Source organism: Halichoeres trimaculatus, unplaced genomic scaffold, assembly GCF_033239565.1.
Source record: "Halichoeres trimaculatus isolate MK-OKI-2021-1 unplaced genomic scaffold, fHalTri1.1 fHalTri1_scaffold_20, whole genome shotgun sequence".
Classification (NCBI taxonomy): domain Eukaryota; kingdom Metazoa; phylum Chordata; class Actinopteri; order Labriformes; family Labridae; genus Halichoeres; species Halichoeres trimaculatus.
In genome coordinates, this window is record NW_027437198.1 from 23,461,447 (window position 1) to 23,478,142 (window position 16,696).

General features: G+C 41.9%; 1 long non-coding RNA gene across 2 annotated transcripts in view; it reads left to right on the forward strand.

Annotated features, from left to right (window-relative positions):
* Positions 1 to 16,696, forward strand: part of LOC141809968 (uncharacterized) — a 231,588-nt gene that overhangs the window by 177,137 nt on the left and 37,755 nt on the right. The gene's annotated exons all lie outside the window — the stretch shown is intronic.

Consider the following 16,696-nt stretch of genomic DNA (forward strand, 5'->3'; position numbering starts at 1 on the left):
TATCCAGCATCCCTCCTCTCTTCTTCTCTTTCAAGCTCTGCTTCCTCTTATCTCATCTTCTCAAAGACTTTTAAACGAAAATATGAAACAACAATCCTGTTTTTGCCAATTCCAAACAATGTTTCTGAAATTATTCCAGCACGCTCCAACAATCCGCTGTCATAAATTGGCCATTTCTCTCCTGAGAGCCTGTAATCGTCACCGTGGGTGGGTGGAAATCATTGATTGAGAAAGATTATGTCTGTGTTCACATCGCACTTGTCACAACAAACAACATCTCCCGTGTCATCCGCTGACGGAGGAATCCTGATCCTCCTGCAGGCTGCTACACTCCGACTGTTTGTCCAGCTAGTGGCGAGTATCGACGCACGCTGTGAGCCAGCTGGGTGTGATTAATAAAGACTTTCCCCCCAATAACACACAGTTCATTAGGAGCAGGTTAATGGACTGAAATGCAAGATATGGCCAAGCCGGCTCCCCCTGGCTCCCAGCGGCTCCATTTCTGCTTAATTAGACTCATAGATGAGCTTTCCCTTCTCCCACTCTTCCTCCTTTTCCTCCTATATCTGACATCTTTATCTCCCAGGTCAGCGCCTCCTCCATCATCCTTATTTTGTCTTCGGATCAACCCTATTTGAAACCTCTTGATCTGCTGCTTTTTTCTGCACCTGCTAATAAAGCACGCTGCGTTATCTGATCGCTGCCGGTGCAAAAGGGTTAATTGATCCAAGTTCAGGGGTTAATTGGCTCGACAGGAGAGATGCTGAGGGATCTGACCCCGTGAGGTGAGAGGTCACCGGGGAAAGGAGAGGAGAGGAGGCCTCTGTCAATCCGGTGTGACTCAGACATGAAAGCGTTTGGGAGCCTTTTCTTCCCCTCAGACTGTGCGCACACGTACAGATTCCCCGGCTCATTATCATGCAGGAGATGCTGATGAAAGATGGGAATGAGCTCATCGACTTCGGAGGTTGCCTGCCTCTGTCTTTTCTCTCACTCTGTTTTTTTATTAGATTATTTCAGACTCCAAACGTGTCTCTGTATAATTCCAGCCAGCCTCTTCAGTTGCCCAGGGTACCAGGGAGCTCTCTGGGAGAGGAAACAGCAAACCCATAAAGGGAGATCCGCTCCCCGGCCCACAATCTGAAGAAAACAGCAACCATAACAAAACACCTTTTAAACCGGAGCACGTTCATTCACACACACACTCACACACTCCTGTACATAATTACAGGGCCGTTACTCAGTCTGTGTGCTCTCTGGGGAACAGCAAGCCAAGCGACTGCTATTTTTTACTCACTTGAAAAAAAAGGGGGATATCAGTCTGTGTGGATGCTGAGATACCCATCATTTGACACCCGGGATCGACTTATCTTAATGTCGTTTCACAGACGACTCACATCAGCGTGACAAATAGGAATCCATGTTTGTGTATTTCCTTTCTACTCCGCTCTCCTGCCAAACTCCAACAATTGTGCTCAATCATTGCATTGCTTGACACGTAATCCTATTTCACAGTATAATTCAGTTTGAATGAGGAGCTGCAGGCAGCAGACAGCCCTGTGAGATGTCAGAGGCCGGGATGGTGGAGTTATACACGGACAGAGGCTGCCCTCTAGTGTCTGTGGGCTCCTCTGCAGCTCCAGCTGGGAGGAGGAACTTCATCATAGGTCACGATGGAGGTCACCTAGATGTTAAGTTCACCAAAATGTCAAATCAAGCAAATTTTTCTCACATTTTAAGTTTTTCTGTCACTTTGAATAATCTTTGGAGGGATATATTAATCTGCTTCAGTTCCAGTATCCAGACCCAGATAAAATAAAAAATCCCACTGATATTGTCCAAGTAAATAATCCATAATCAAAGTGTTGCAGTGTTAATGAAGATGAAGTGAAAAAAAAAACAGCCAAAAGGGCAAAAAGAGACTTTTAAACTTCAATCCAGCATTTTCCTTTTATAATGCAACTTAAAAGTCCCTGTGAGGACTTGGTCTCTATGACAACACCACGCCAGCTGATGAAGTTTAGTAGTGAGATGAGAGATCTGTGTTTTTCTCAGCTGCAAACGGTTTCTGTGATTAATTTTGTAGTGATGGTGGACACTGGAGCCTAAATGTCAGACAGAAATAGACAGAAGAGCAGAAGGAAGCTTAACACGGAAGTGATAGAGGACGAGCTAAAGGCTAAAACACAAATTACTGGCTAAAACAGAGGCTAAATGCAAAAAAAATGAGCTAAAGCCTCAAACACAGGCTGAAGGTGAAAACAAAAGCCAAAGCCAAAAACATGAGCTTAATGCTAAAACACTGGCTAAAGGCAAAAACATGAGCTACAGCCTCAAACACAAGCTAAAGCCTAAAACATGAGCTAAAGGATAAAACATAGGCTACAGGCTTAAACTTGAGCTAAAGGCTAAAACACGGGCTAAAGGATTATCATGGCCTACAGGCTAAAACATGAGCTAAAGCCTAAAGCATGAGCTAAAGGCTAAAAAACAGGCTAACTGTTTGTGCTAATGTTTATTTCAACCCACAGTCAGCAGTTATTCTGCAGTGGTCTGTTCAAACTTCAGAGTCTATCAATAAAATGAAGAGTGAGGTTACGTTAGCTCTGATTGGTGAGGTTGGAGTTGGTAGATGAGCTCTGGTAGGACAGAACCAGAATTCATTAACGTAACACGTCACAGACACGTCTCAGAGCACCGTGCTGTGAGAAGAGCTAAATAAAGCAGCTACTAAACTATGGTACAAACTGAAAAAGTTTACTTGTTGTCATGTTTCAAACCGTAGCGCTACTTAACTGTTGATAAACACCTTACCTCGTGGCGTTGTAACTGGTAAAAAGTTGTCTTTAACAAAGAAAAGTAGAGTGAAAAAGAGGATCTGATCTCCATCATTTCCAAAACAAACACACGCCTTGTTAAAAAGCATGTTTTCACGACAGTGTCATGCAACTCCAGGCCAAAGATGTCACTGCAATTTGATAGCCTCAACTTTTGCTGAATACTAATGTCTGTGTTTTACAAGTTTCATTTACTTATTTAGTGAACTTTTTTGTTTCAGGGTTAGAAAAATAAGTTGTAAGAGCTGAAATCTGCAGTTTTGGTCTTCTAGTTAGGTCACAAACCCATGTGCAGAGGCTACAGTGGTTCAGATGTAGTCTTCCAGCAGGCAGCCTCAGTTTGATGTTCTATTTCCAGACGTCTACGATCCCTTTTCTGGTTTCCTGCTCTACTGTTTGTCATATTCTTTCAAAACAAAATCTAAAAAAGCCTTAAAATGTAACTTCCTGTCTCCAGAATGAGCTGGACTCATTTGCATGTGTCTCTTTTTATTGTTTAATGTTTGTGGGACAATAACTGAGGTTACTTCACCTCTTAAGGTGCCATGAAGGAGTCTAAATCTGGCCCCTGAAGCCAAAGAAACATTTACATTACATCCTCAATCCAGCTTCACGTTATGGGTTCTGCATTATTTTGCATAATCAGGGAAACAGCTGATTGGTCTGAGGTCTTAGCTCCGCCTCTTTGCTGGTTTATAAGCTCATCCAATTTTATGCTGAGTCAGCATTTCCAACAGGTTTACCAAAATGATGACTCGGCTTAAAACGTCTCTTCAGAAAGTAATGCATACTGTTACTGGAGCTGAGACAATATCCATGTTTTTATTCACTCAAAAAAACCTATATTTTGTTCCTGTAAACTGCTGATCTTTCTGTTTTACATCAGATAAGTTGGGTTAAATAACCTTTACTACCTGCTCAGATTTGTGCAAGCTTCCCATGGTGAATAAGGAGATCTAGTCAGTTTATTTCTACCTGCAATGTCCCTTTAAATGCCCTGAATAATCATGTTGTGTTTTTTTGTCCTCTTTAATCAAACTGTTGCATTTTTCTCATTTTATTTAGATATCATCACAGGAAGTCCACATGTGAGTCAGATGTTCATGCTGCACTGAGAGCATCACATGCATCCAGATGTGCTTAAAGCCCGAGCAATAACACCATACACCACCAGAGGGCGCTGTGAGCACAGAAATCAGCTTAAAGTCACTCTAGAAACCATGAACCACCAGTCCAGCATCTCAGACTCATGTCTGATGACAGCATGTTTTCATCTCTTCCTTTATCGTGTTGTTTTTAGAGAAACAGAGTCTGTTTCAGGCCTGACTCACAAAACTGTAAAGCTTCAAGTTTGCATGACTCATCTGATGCATGTCATCTAAAGACAGATAGCAGCAGTTTATCTTCCTCTGTCCCAGCTTTTCCTTCTCTATCTGTAATCTTTAGAGTTATAAATACTCAGCACAGCACAGCACAGTCTAAAAAACAGCCTGATTGTATCTCCACCACAGAGCCGTCAGTCATCGCGTCCTCTCCTAATCGATATCTTTCTTGAGAAGACGATCAGAGCGCGATAACAGACCAGATCAGGAGACAGGAGTGATGACTGATGCTGGCACTGGGAACAAGCAGGATGGAGGGATGAAGAGAGGGTTAAAACAGGATGGGGGGATGAGGGGAGGTTGAGTTAGATGGAGGAGAATTGAATCTCCAACTCTGCGGTGGTCCACACAGCAGGATCTGCTAATCCTGCTCTGATCGCTCTTTATTTTGCTTCATTTCCTCCCTCTTACTTAAGAAAAACAGAGTCTGTAGCTTTGCTGTTCCTCTGCCAGGCAGACATTCTCTTAAAAACCATCAAATGAAGAAGCTTTTAACATAATTGTGTGATTTTTTTCTCTTAAGAGGTCACAGAAATAATTCCTCTCCCTCATCTCTGCCTTGACCTCGGATAGAAATGTCAAACACATCACAAAGGGTTAATTAAATAGCAGGAGAGCAGACCTTTTCAGAACTTTGCATTTTATTTTTCTAATTTAGGGGTTTATTACTTCCAGACTCACAGACTCAGACAGAGAGGAATCCAAACGTTCGTCCTCAGTAGAGCTTGTGGTGTTGCTTCTGGTGAGGATTGTTGGCCGAGCGTTGGTCCAACGCTTTGAAACAAAGTCCTGGTTTGTTGTGAGAAAGATTCATGTCGCCTCTTTATTTAGTCCCAGACGGAGGTCAAAAGCTTTACTCGTCTGGAGGCTTAATCAATAAAATGCCCATTTCAAAATTTCTAGAACAAAACATTTAGCAGAACCCATCCAGTGTTAGCATATCAAACTGAAGCTGTTGATTCAAAGCTAGGTCACGCTTGACGTCTATAAAACAGATGGTACCTTCTGCTTATACTCTACGTTCTTTCTGTTCGTATTGTCCTATATTTTAAAGAATGTTGCAGTACCACCAAGAATCATGGGTGGCAGTGTTGAGCAAATATTTAAGCAAAGCCAGTAAAAAAACAACAATTTCAGTTGGAAACACGGGGCAACATCAGGTTTAGATAAATGAGGCCTATGTGAAAGTGCTAAAAGTTGCTGACAGCCTAGTTCAAAAGACAACTTGGGTCTGAAATGCTAATTTCGCTATCAGCACACACTTTACAGTGAGTGATTTTTTTTCTAACTCAACAGTTCAGAAGATGTTAAGATTGTTTGATTGGCCAATCAGAGACACAGCTCAGCTCAGGTGACAACAGGTACGCTGAAGCTGTTTGAAGGGAAACTGAAAACCTGGGTCATATTCAATATGGCTGCATCCCCAGATTGGCTTCTTTTCAACGCATCGGGAACAGACGGGTGACATCTCAGTGACTCAATTATTTTCTATGCTGTGTTCCATTTGTATTCAGAAGTCGGAATTTCCGAGTTTCGAGTGGGAACGTCCGATCCTGAGTTCAGGAGTAAACAGTAATTAAGCTCTTGTTAGATCCTTTTTACTTAAGAATTTCTATCTAGTGTTTGTCGCAATAAATCAGCCATATACATAGTTTTATTCAATGTTTATATACAGATATATTGCTGTTTGGGTAAGTTTTTCCCGACTTGGCAACTGGAACTCCTAACTTGAAGGTGACGTCATTCCCACTCCCGAATTTCCCGATTTCAAGTACGAATGGAACGCAGCAATATATTCCATGGTCTGAAGGCAGTGAGGATTAAGTTGAAGTGTTACAGTGCCCTCTAGTGGCTTCACTACGAAATGTCCAATCTAATGTAAGGGACACATCTTCGGGAGGTGAGGGGTTTATTCTTCGTAACATAAGCCTCATAGCACAATTACCTAAGACAATGAAATTTAAATGCTGTATTATGTAAATAAATAAATAGATAAATGAATAAATAAATATCCATAAAAAAATGACTTCTCTTGGCCGAGTAACAGTCCCTGATCATGGTGTTGTCTGGTGGGTTGAGTACTGGAGTCCAGTTTAACAGTCACTCTAACAGCAAAAACAGGAAAAATGCAGAAATAATTACTCCTTATCTTGGCATCAGTTGAACTAATTGGGGATTGCAAAATAAAAAGAGAGGCAAAATAGTAACAAACAAAAAGACTGAAAGAATGGGAGAGAAGAGAATGTAAGTTTTGTCGGATGGTCTTAAGATGAATAAGAGAGACCCAAGAGGGAGGTTTATGGGTGTGTGCGTGTGTGTGTGTGTGTTTGGGAGATGTTTAGGATGGGTTCACAATCTGCGCATTGATTCCACTTTGTTGTCAGTGACGTTAATGGTAATTAAAGCTAAGTGGGCTGGTCTCCAAAAAGAAGCTGACAGGAGAGAAAGTGTGAGGATGTGTTTTCTCTGTGGACCCAGAAATAAACACTTCAGAAGTAGGCCAGAGAAAGAAAACAAACCGTGAAGGAGTTTTAGTTCAGAGAGGATGGTACAGTAGACCAAAGCTGATCAGACTCTCTCTGCGTCTCTCTGCTCGTGTCGTCTGAAGGTGTTTGTGACTCAGTGCTGCGTTGCTGTTTGTTTGGGTTTGGACGACCTGGGAGGTGAGAGTGACTCAGTTTTAACACCAATAGATTTCAGCTTTGGCACTTTCTCCCCGTGGTGCATGTTTGACCTCCCTCTAACACCAAAAATAAACATCCCAGGGAGCCCAAAGAGCCAATTCACAGCTTCCCGCTGTGACGCGCTGGGGTCCGCTCACACTCACTCTTGTGTCTATCAAATGACACGGGTTAACCCAATCTGGCTTTTTATGTAACCTTTGACCTTAAACAAGCCAGCCGGTCGGCTCGTAAACATTTCCTGGACTGTTACTGGAGCCGTGGATCACAGGGGAGTGCCTCAGGGCTCTGTCTGAATACATTTGTACTTTTGTCAGAAGCTCGTCCAAAGGAAATCTATTAACACTGGAGCTTACTTAATCCCTCTGAGTGACGGCGGTCACTGTTGGTAAGACAACATAGAAACACAGACTGTGACTCAGGGTCGTGCTCTGTGTTCCCTGATGGAGAGGGGTTTTGGGTGTTAACTGGTTTGACGCATCTGTCACCTCAAAAAGAAAAAAAAATGATGGAAAATATGAGCAGAATGTGAAAAACCTCCTTTTTCAAGCTTAGACAAATGGATAGCATGTACTCCGTTAAAACCTGAAGGGAAATTTAGAGTCACAGCAGCAATACAAGAAAGTGTGGTGCAAAAATTTAAGAATTTATAAATGGAATAATATAATAAGTGTCAGATAGGAAAAAAATGTCCATCAGAGACAACCTGGCTATGACTCTCCAGTCAACCTCAGTCTCCTTCTCCTGAAGCCTGTCCTCCAGGAGCAGGTGAAATCCCTCCAATGGCGTTTGTGAATAGCATGGTGCTACTCTGCCCTCTGGTATTCTCTCTGGTGCTGTGTTAGCACGGCTAGCCCATCCATCTTATCGGAGATAGACCTTACATTCCTTATAACAATGACTGAAAGTGCAGGTCGATGTCATCTCTTTTTATCCCACACCCCAGTGCCAGTACGTAATCCTTGCCTCCATCTCCTCAGCTCACAGAGAACATTGGGCCTAGCACCGGTTAGCATCGACATGCAACTGGCAGCTCACAGCTGAAATTTTGTGCATAAACAATGCAACAATGGCTCAAAATACAAAGATAGTTTGATATAAAAGATAATTAAAAAAAAAAAAAGCACACAAAGAGAAAGCCGCTTAATTGAAATACTGTTATAGCTGCTGCTCTTCATTAGCACTGTTTTTATGGTGTTAATGTCCTCGCTCTGTATACTTGCTTGGGCTAAATTTTTGCAGTTATCTCCTTCTAAATCTGCTCATCCTGACTTCATGTGGATATTTGGTCACTCCGACTCTGGCAGGAAACAGTCTGAAGGGAAATTCTGGGACTATTTCAGGAGTTTTGTGCACACGTGTACAACTCAAGACTATGTTTTTGGCTTTTTCCTTTATTGGATTGAACAAGACATGAAGGCTGAAGCTACACAGTTTAACCACTCAGCTAAACCTGCCCTCCATTCATTAAAAAATATATATCTTATTCACTTTATGTGAATAAAAGGACCAAAGTCTACTATTTGTTGCATTTATTAATAAAAACCCATAAATGATCATGCAATCTGCAGAGATCCTGACTCATTGAACAGCCTTGACTGTTTTTCATTATATTTTGGAATAAGCTGAAAGTAAGATTGTGTATTAAATTAAGAAAGTTGTCGAAGTTAAAAGTTTAAACCCAGACTTCATCTTCAATTATAACCAGATGCTTTTCAGGAGCGAGACAGAAAACCGTAAGCTTTAAAAGTTGTCACATAGTGGAGATCTGTCGTCCATCACATGCATAATTATAACCCAGAGGACAGGTGAGGCTTTGTTCTGGTCACAGTATCTTCTCCTCTTTGTCGTCTGCACTCATAACCAAGAGGCCCACAATATGTCGCAGCCTATGTATAATATAAGAGCGTCTTCTAAAGGTAGTGGTTGCTCCATATGGTGTGTGTGGTGGTTTCCTGTGGTCCGGATGTGGCTTCCTCATGTTACACTGTTTTTAAAGAGGAGCCACTATCAGCTGGGATGCTCTGAACATCACACACACACAGGGAAGGTCAACAGGCGGGGCTGCTGGGGAGGTGTCCAACTTCAAGGCCTTTACGTCAGCAGCCATTGTGCACCAGAAGGCTTTGGGGGGTGCCACAGAGGAGAAACAGCAGGGTGCCCTCAGGGAACCGAAGGGACAGGGTCCCTTTGAAGTGGTTGCAGCGCTGTAGTGGGCTTGGTGACCCTCTCAGAGCCCCCCCATCCTGCTTCCACACAACACATATGGACACCTCAGGGATGCACCCCTGGGAGCACTGTGGCTCCCAGAGCCGGGCGGTGTAACCTGAGAGCGGCTGTAGCAGCCTGTCAGACCACTGATGGAGTCTTCCCATTGGTCCAAACAGGAAGCAGGCGTGACCCTTGAAGCCTGGGGGTCAAATACGTCTCTTAGAACGGTGACAATTGGATTAGTGTCTTATGGAGGCCAGACGGCTTTGGGACCCCATAAACACAGACGTATTCACAGGTAGAGACGGCCTGGGAGCACTTACACTTGCACTTGCTGCATTGCCGACACAAATCGTAGCTTTTAGGCTCTAACCTGAAGGCTCTGGGAACAAAAATATTCATTTAACTTCTTCAGTAGAGTTTAAAACACAGGCTCAGACATGTTTCCTGCTTCTCAACCCAAAACTTAACTCTTAAAGTTATTTTCAGACCTGTAACAAAAGCTTTTGTCTCCACTTGCGTCCCACCGATGGCTCTCTTTGTTTTTTTTCGAGCGTCAGCAGTGCAGCTCGTCAAACCCATGATGTCACCGTTTCATTTTTGTTTTATGATAGGTGATCAATAATTGAAAGTGTGCTCATCTGTTTTTCCAGCGGATGACTCACACATGCTGTCTTTTCTATCTTTAGCTCTGCATTTATTTTCTCGCACAGGTTTTTTTTTTTCCTTTTTGAGTGAAGAATCCAGCTGAAGACACAAACCTCCTCGTCTTCAGGGAGACACTCGGTGAATCTGGTGTTTTATAGCTCCCCTCTATCCTCCCGCTCTTTTCCTGCTGTCCTTCTTCTTCTCTTGATGATGAGATGAGGGCATGCCACCATCGCTTTCGCAGACTTAAAAAAAGATGATTAGACAGATTTAAAGCCACTGGAGCCAGTTAGGTCGTCTGGTCGAAACGTTTTGCGTCTGTAAGTGCATTTATATGCATGTGTGCACGCCATTTGTGTGTGTGTATGTGTATGTGTGTGTGTGTTCATGTACTGTAAATATGCGTGTGTGTGGTCATATAAGTGCATGTAAGCTTGTGGCTGGCTCAGAGGAGCAGTGGTGCATACACAACCATCAGTCACAGCGAGAGCCAGCACTGCTTTAATGGCTGCCATAATTAAAAAAGCTTTTAGGGGAGGCTGTGCCACTAAAGGGGGCACGGTGGGGGTGGAGCTGGGCTGGTTGAAGATGCTGAGCGAGGAGAGCCGGACACCAACCTGCCAGAAAGAGAAGAAAACATCAAGACATTACAGATAGTTTACATTTTAGTGTCCAACTCTTGAGGGGAGAATCTCTTTGACTCCGAACTGTTGGTGTGAGTTGGTTCCTCCTCTGAGTGAGTGTTTTTTTAGTGGTGGGTATGAAGTTTACAGTAGGTTTAGGGCAATAAAAACAGGTGCCATGTGGGCTGTGAGGGCTGAATTATAAAGTTCTGACTCAAACTTTGAGCCAAAACTCACTTAAAGCCCCATAAAGCTGAGAGCTGCTGTTGAATTGGGTCATAAATCTTTACAGGTTCATTCTATTTGACTCTTTCACATTATTTCTTCCATTAAACTTCATATCTTTACACCACAGGCAACAGTCAGACGTAAATATTTGAAACAAACCTGTAAAAATCAAAATGTACTTAAAGTTTTTTGTCATTTTAAGGTCATGTGAGGAGTTTAAATTCCTTGAATCTACTAATGCGGTATAGGTATAGATGATCTTTTTATTATTTCTTTGGAAATTTTCTTTGAAAATATCCACGAAAAGCAAATATATTAACAGACAAAATGCAACATGATAGTATTTTAAGCTAGAAAGTCTTTCATAGACCTGTGTGTGATGAGATAAGCGGAGGGATTGCAATACCAGAATTCCCTCACAGGAGCTTCAAACTTCATGCAAACTGAACCTGTTCGTTATCAGCTGTGTTTTATGATCAATCAGTTAATCAATTCTTATTTCTGAAGCCCTTTACAATAACCAAAGAGGTACCCAAACACTTAACAGCAGTGTCAGGAGTAAAAGTATAGAAACAAGCTAACCATAAAACTCAGGATGTTTGATACCACTTTTTTTCAGACCAATACCAGTACGAGTACTACCTCTTGAGTACTCACCAATACTGATACCACTGTTACTTTTATACATAAAACTTCAATTAAGAGTGACAGATCATTTCTAACAAAGGCAGCACAGTCACTCTGCTATTAAATACAAATAAAAGACAAAAAATTATCTTTGAGTTTATGATTTGTTTTTAAAAAATTGAAAGTGCAAAAGAAAAAAAAAAACTACTAAAAACTGTCATATATATATATATATATATATATATATATATATATATATATATATATATATATATATATATATATATATATATATATATATATATATAAATGAAATAAGACTGGTATTCGCCCGATATCGATACCTGGTATCAGTACTCGCCCATCCCTACATACAACATACAAAAAAAAAAAACAAGTAAGGTGCAACACAGCTACATTTAATAAAAGCCTTTCAGAAAATATAAAACAGGGTAGCCCTAGTCAGATTTGAAAGCCTTTTTGAAGAAGTAAAAAGGCCAAGATCAGTAATGGTACTGATGTCCAGTGCCACATTAACCCTCACCCTAACCCTGTACATTAAAATTGTATCTTTCCTTCAAAACCTCTATGTGTACATATCATTTCAATGTTGTCAAATTCAACCAGGAAGTGAAAAACGGATGTTTTCCATGAAATGATGTGCAATGATCTGTAACGTAGCATAAAAATAGAAAAACACAAGTAAAGCGCTAAAATTGAACGCACCATACATTGAGTTTTGGATTAAGCGTAATATCACTCACAGCTGGTTTTGTAGACTAAAAGTAAAAACAGACCGCCGTCTCTTATCCAGCGTGCTGTAAAACTTCTTTCTATCACACGAAGCGCCCATGGAGAGACAGGAAACTCCTGCTGATGTAAAGAAGTAAACCGAAGAGCCTGCAGCTCAGACTGACCTCAGCAAACGTACGACTCAATCATAGAGTACACAATCGAGGTCACGGCGAGTGGAAACTTTAACTGTACTTTGAGTAGATAAATTATTGTGTCATTTTGTACCTGCAGCGTGAAACAGAACTATTTTCGAGGCCATTAGCATCTCTGTTGACATGACAAGAAAACATTTATTTTGTTGGCTAAGCCGTGGAAAGTAAACGCTACGAGAGAGGATGGAAACAATTACACGTCTCGGACATGCCCCCTGGTATTTACAGCGTAAGACTCGCAGCTAAACATACTGGAAAGCATAAATATTCAAAAGGGCTCAGGAAAGAGGCTGGATTAGATAAAAGACTGAATGGGATTCAGGGCTTTCTGTAAGTTTCAGTCATTATGGAGGAAATGCATGTCGTTACGTTCAGCTGCAGCACGCTGCACTGTCTAAAATTACATTACTGGCTCCGGCTAGGAAATTCAACTTAGCCAATTTTGACAATTTTCTATCAGAACCAGATTGGTGAGAGATAGTTTTGCCTTGGTGAGCGATGTTTTCACACACTTCTGCTTACACTGTAATCTGGTGTGTAGGCGTCAAAGTAGGTTTCCTCCGTGTGGTTGTGATTAGCGGGCTCCTTAAACCCCCTCCCAGGTTGTGAAAACATTTGAAAACACTTTTCATTTCCTTAGCTTGAACTGGAGAGCATCCTGAGTCACACACTCACTCACACACACACTCACACACACAGGGGCATATTACCCTCTTGTTCTCATGAAGGTAAATGATCCCACTCTCCCACACGAGTCCAGTGGAGCAGAGCCGCTTTACTGCGGCCTCTGGGGTCAAACAGAGGAGGGCTGCGTACAACTACTGTGCCCCTCGGTTTGTCTCCACTGGACCTATTGAATGTCAGCGAGGAGGGGAAACATCCCTCTGTTTACCGCTGCACCCTGAGGTAAAAGCAACTCTGGAGAGGAGGTGTGAGCTCAGGGTTCAGCTGCAGGTCAGTGTTAAAGACAGGTTGAGGTCAAAGGTCATCGCTGTTTTTAAATGTTGCAGAACTGGAAACTTCCCCTTCACCATGGCAGTTTCTGTAAATCCTTAGAATGCAACAATTTCATTGTGTCTAGTTTATGATACTTGAGAAAAAAAAAGACTTTTAAAGTTGTTTTTGAAGGATTTCAAAGAAATCAAAGCAGTGAACAGCACCTGCTTCACCACTTGTATCTCAGGAAACCTAAACCAGGATGTCACCAAAATTAGACTGGATGTTAGAAGACACTTTAAGTACAATTGAGTAAAGTTTTCATCACAAACAAGTATTAGTTTTGGGGATGCAAACACTTAGCCATGCATCCAAAAGGTACACAAATAAAGGTCTGTCCTTTCAAAAGTAAGAAGTGAAATTATCAAAATATGCTCAATCTGTCTCCTTAAGACTGTTTTGGTAAGATGTGAAGCAGATTGGCAGCATCCTCACCAAGTAATTTTCTGACACTGTCTTTGGTAGAATCAAGTCTTCTCCAAGTGTGTGAGGTTTTTTTAACATGAGCGATGTGGTACAAGGCTACAGCCGCGTTTCCACCAAGCAGACCAGTTCGGTTCGTCTCAGTACGGTGCACATTTTGTGGCGTTTTCACTGACTTATCCCAGGACAGATCCCCAAATAACCCAGACGATCCGCCCCACTCTTTGGGACCCTTTCATATGGGTGCACGACTGAACTGATTCGGTCTCGTGAAGTGGAGCTACAACACTGCAGACCGTTGATTGGTTGAAAGAATTGTCACTTACCCCAACAGCGGCTGCATTTCTCCTGGCAGCACACAGTCTTCTCTGAAACAAACTTGATTGCACTTTGTATCAAAGAGCTACATGCCAATCACAGAGAGGACGAAATGCTGCGTGTCTTCCATCTATGCTCTTTGTTTCCTGTGTCGCGTTCTTCTTCTTTGTTGGATTTATTAGCGGGATACATTGTGTTGCGCTGCTATGGCGTCACGCTATTTAACAGATGCGGCTTTCGGCATCAGACATTCTTTATGTCTAAGAAGATAACTGTTTTTTCAGCCTCTGATGGATGTTTTTGAACCAAGTGACACTGACGTTTTGAAGTTTTTAAAAACTTATTTGAGTGGGTCCCCAGACTGAAGACGCATTTTGAGCATTCATGGACATTTTTGATGTATGCTGCCTCTTTTTTTATTTTAGTTGGCCATGAGTTCTTGTTTTCTTTTTTTCCCAGCAGAATCGTCCAAATCAGGGCTGTTGGTCTTCGTCTTTAGTCTTTTTTTTCTCAAAACCTGTCCATTTTGTGCTAACTAGCTACAAGCTAGCATGATAACAGACACAAACCAACAAGTTGCAGCTGTCATACAAGGTGAGGTTAGGTACAATCATTGTGAAGCTGAAAAAAAAACAAAAAAAAAAAAAAAACACATTTCCGAGTCTTAAGTATTTTTTTTTTTTTTTTTTTAATTGAGAAACAGTTTTGGAAGCCATATTAATAACATCCCTACCAGAGGACATCATTAAGACCCAAGACTTCCACAGTGTTTCCTTTTTTATAACAGCAACAGGAAGCAGGAAGACGCTGCAGCAGCTTGGCTACAGTGGGCAAAAAGGGACAAAATAGTCTGCAGTTTTTAGAAATAAATAGGGTTAATGTTGCCATCAACCCGTTAATGCTGACGGACCTAAATGTGATGTAACCACACAGAAGTGACAGGTTTCTCTGTACATTCTTACTTTTCAATAGTCAGACAGCCGTCAGATGTTTTATAGTCTCAAATTCACTATTCTCAGTTTTTTTCTGTGTGCTCTGATAAATATAAATCATTCCTTTCATAAACTTGTCATGTTAGAGTTATGATGTGTTTTTGGATGGCGGTGTCTCGGTGTTTTGGGACGTCAGTTCCTCTCCTAATTGCTGTTTTGTGAACTCTGTCTACTTCTTTCAGCCAGCTGCAGATTTTCCCATATTTTCATGTGTTTTCAAATCAGATCTTCACCTCATTTTTGTTGCCTGCCATATTTCACATCATATTTATGTCTCCAATTTGTGCAGGTTTTACTTCCTGTTATTTGTTTCACTGCTGCTCGTGAATGTCTGATCCCGCGTTTGTCTAAATGTTCATGTTTTTTGGTACCATAATGCGCAGACCTCTCCCTCCCTGTGGGGATCATTAAATTTTCAGTTGAACTAATGTTGAGTCGTGTTTTACATTAAGTTGATGGGGTGAATGGGTGAGGAAGAGCCCCCCTGTCTCAACCCAGAAATGGGGTGGAGGTTGAGTTTGAGGTGTTAATGCGCTCTGGGCAGACTGAGTCTCGTGTCCTCTGGCTCGAACAGGAGTGGCAGAGTTTCTGAACCCGCTCTTATGTTCAGGAAGAGAGCAAGCAGGGGCGCAGGATCCAAGCAATTACACTATTTGGGTTACAGGGGAGCTATTTATTTGCGTGGTTTGACATGTTTCTGTCAGCTGAGGGAGGCGCAGTGTATGGAAAACCGATAGTGCTGAAGTGTATTTATTTATTCTGCAGGCGAAGCAGCAAAACAGAGCAGGGGTGGCGGAGAGAAAGTGGAAATCAGAAAGTCAGAAAGTACACAGGAAGACAAACTTACAGAGGTTTTTCTGGAGAGCAGGGTTTTTGAGTTACGTCCCAGCATGCTGTGCTCTGAGTCCTGCAGAGTTGTGTTTGGTAGAAAGGACACGACTTTCATCTGACAGCAAAACTGGGATTTTCACTCGATTTAGCCAAGAATCTTAAATAAGCAGCTGAAGCTTCATTCAGTTTATTTCACATCACCTTAAAGGAGTCAAACACAGCTTGTTGGACGTAGATTTTGCAGTTTGTGTCTCTGGATATTAGACTTTATTTCTTCACAGACCTGAAAATAGAATAAAATGGTTTTAAAGCTCATAATTCCTCAGGAGAGCTGAGTGCTTATTTTCATTTCTGTCATTGTAGAGCCACATTCAGAGTATGCATTAGCCCAGTGGGGAGGAATCCTGCCTCCTGCTGTGCTCAGCTTAGGTGAGCACTCAGCTTGAATAAGAAATGTCGGAGTCCTTCAAAACGCTGAAAAATGTCACGTCCAACATTTCTCTTTCCATCAGTTCTCGTTTACTTTTCCCAGATCAGTCTCTCTGCAGCAACATTTTCATGAGATCATGAGGTGTTCTCAATGTAAAGGCTGGTGTTTTGTTATTGTGCCTCTTTTCTAACACTTAGTCCTGCCCCCTGCAGAGGAAACCCATGCTAGCCCATCATACCCACTTACCTGTTCTTACAATCACCATCCACAGGAAACAACTGCAGCTAATAGGCTGTGACGCAGAGTCAAGAGTCGGCTCGACTGCAAGTTGCTTTCACCATACAACTCTCACAATCTGTATTGACAAAACTCTGAAACATGTCTAATGTACTTAAAGCCTCCACTGTGCAGAGGTCTCACATGGTTAGGAGGTCTTTGGAGGTCTTTCATTGGACTCCTCTGCAGATTTCCCAAGTTTCTTCTGGAGATCCCGGTCTGATGACACAAAGAGAACCACAAGAG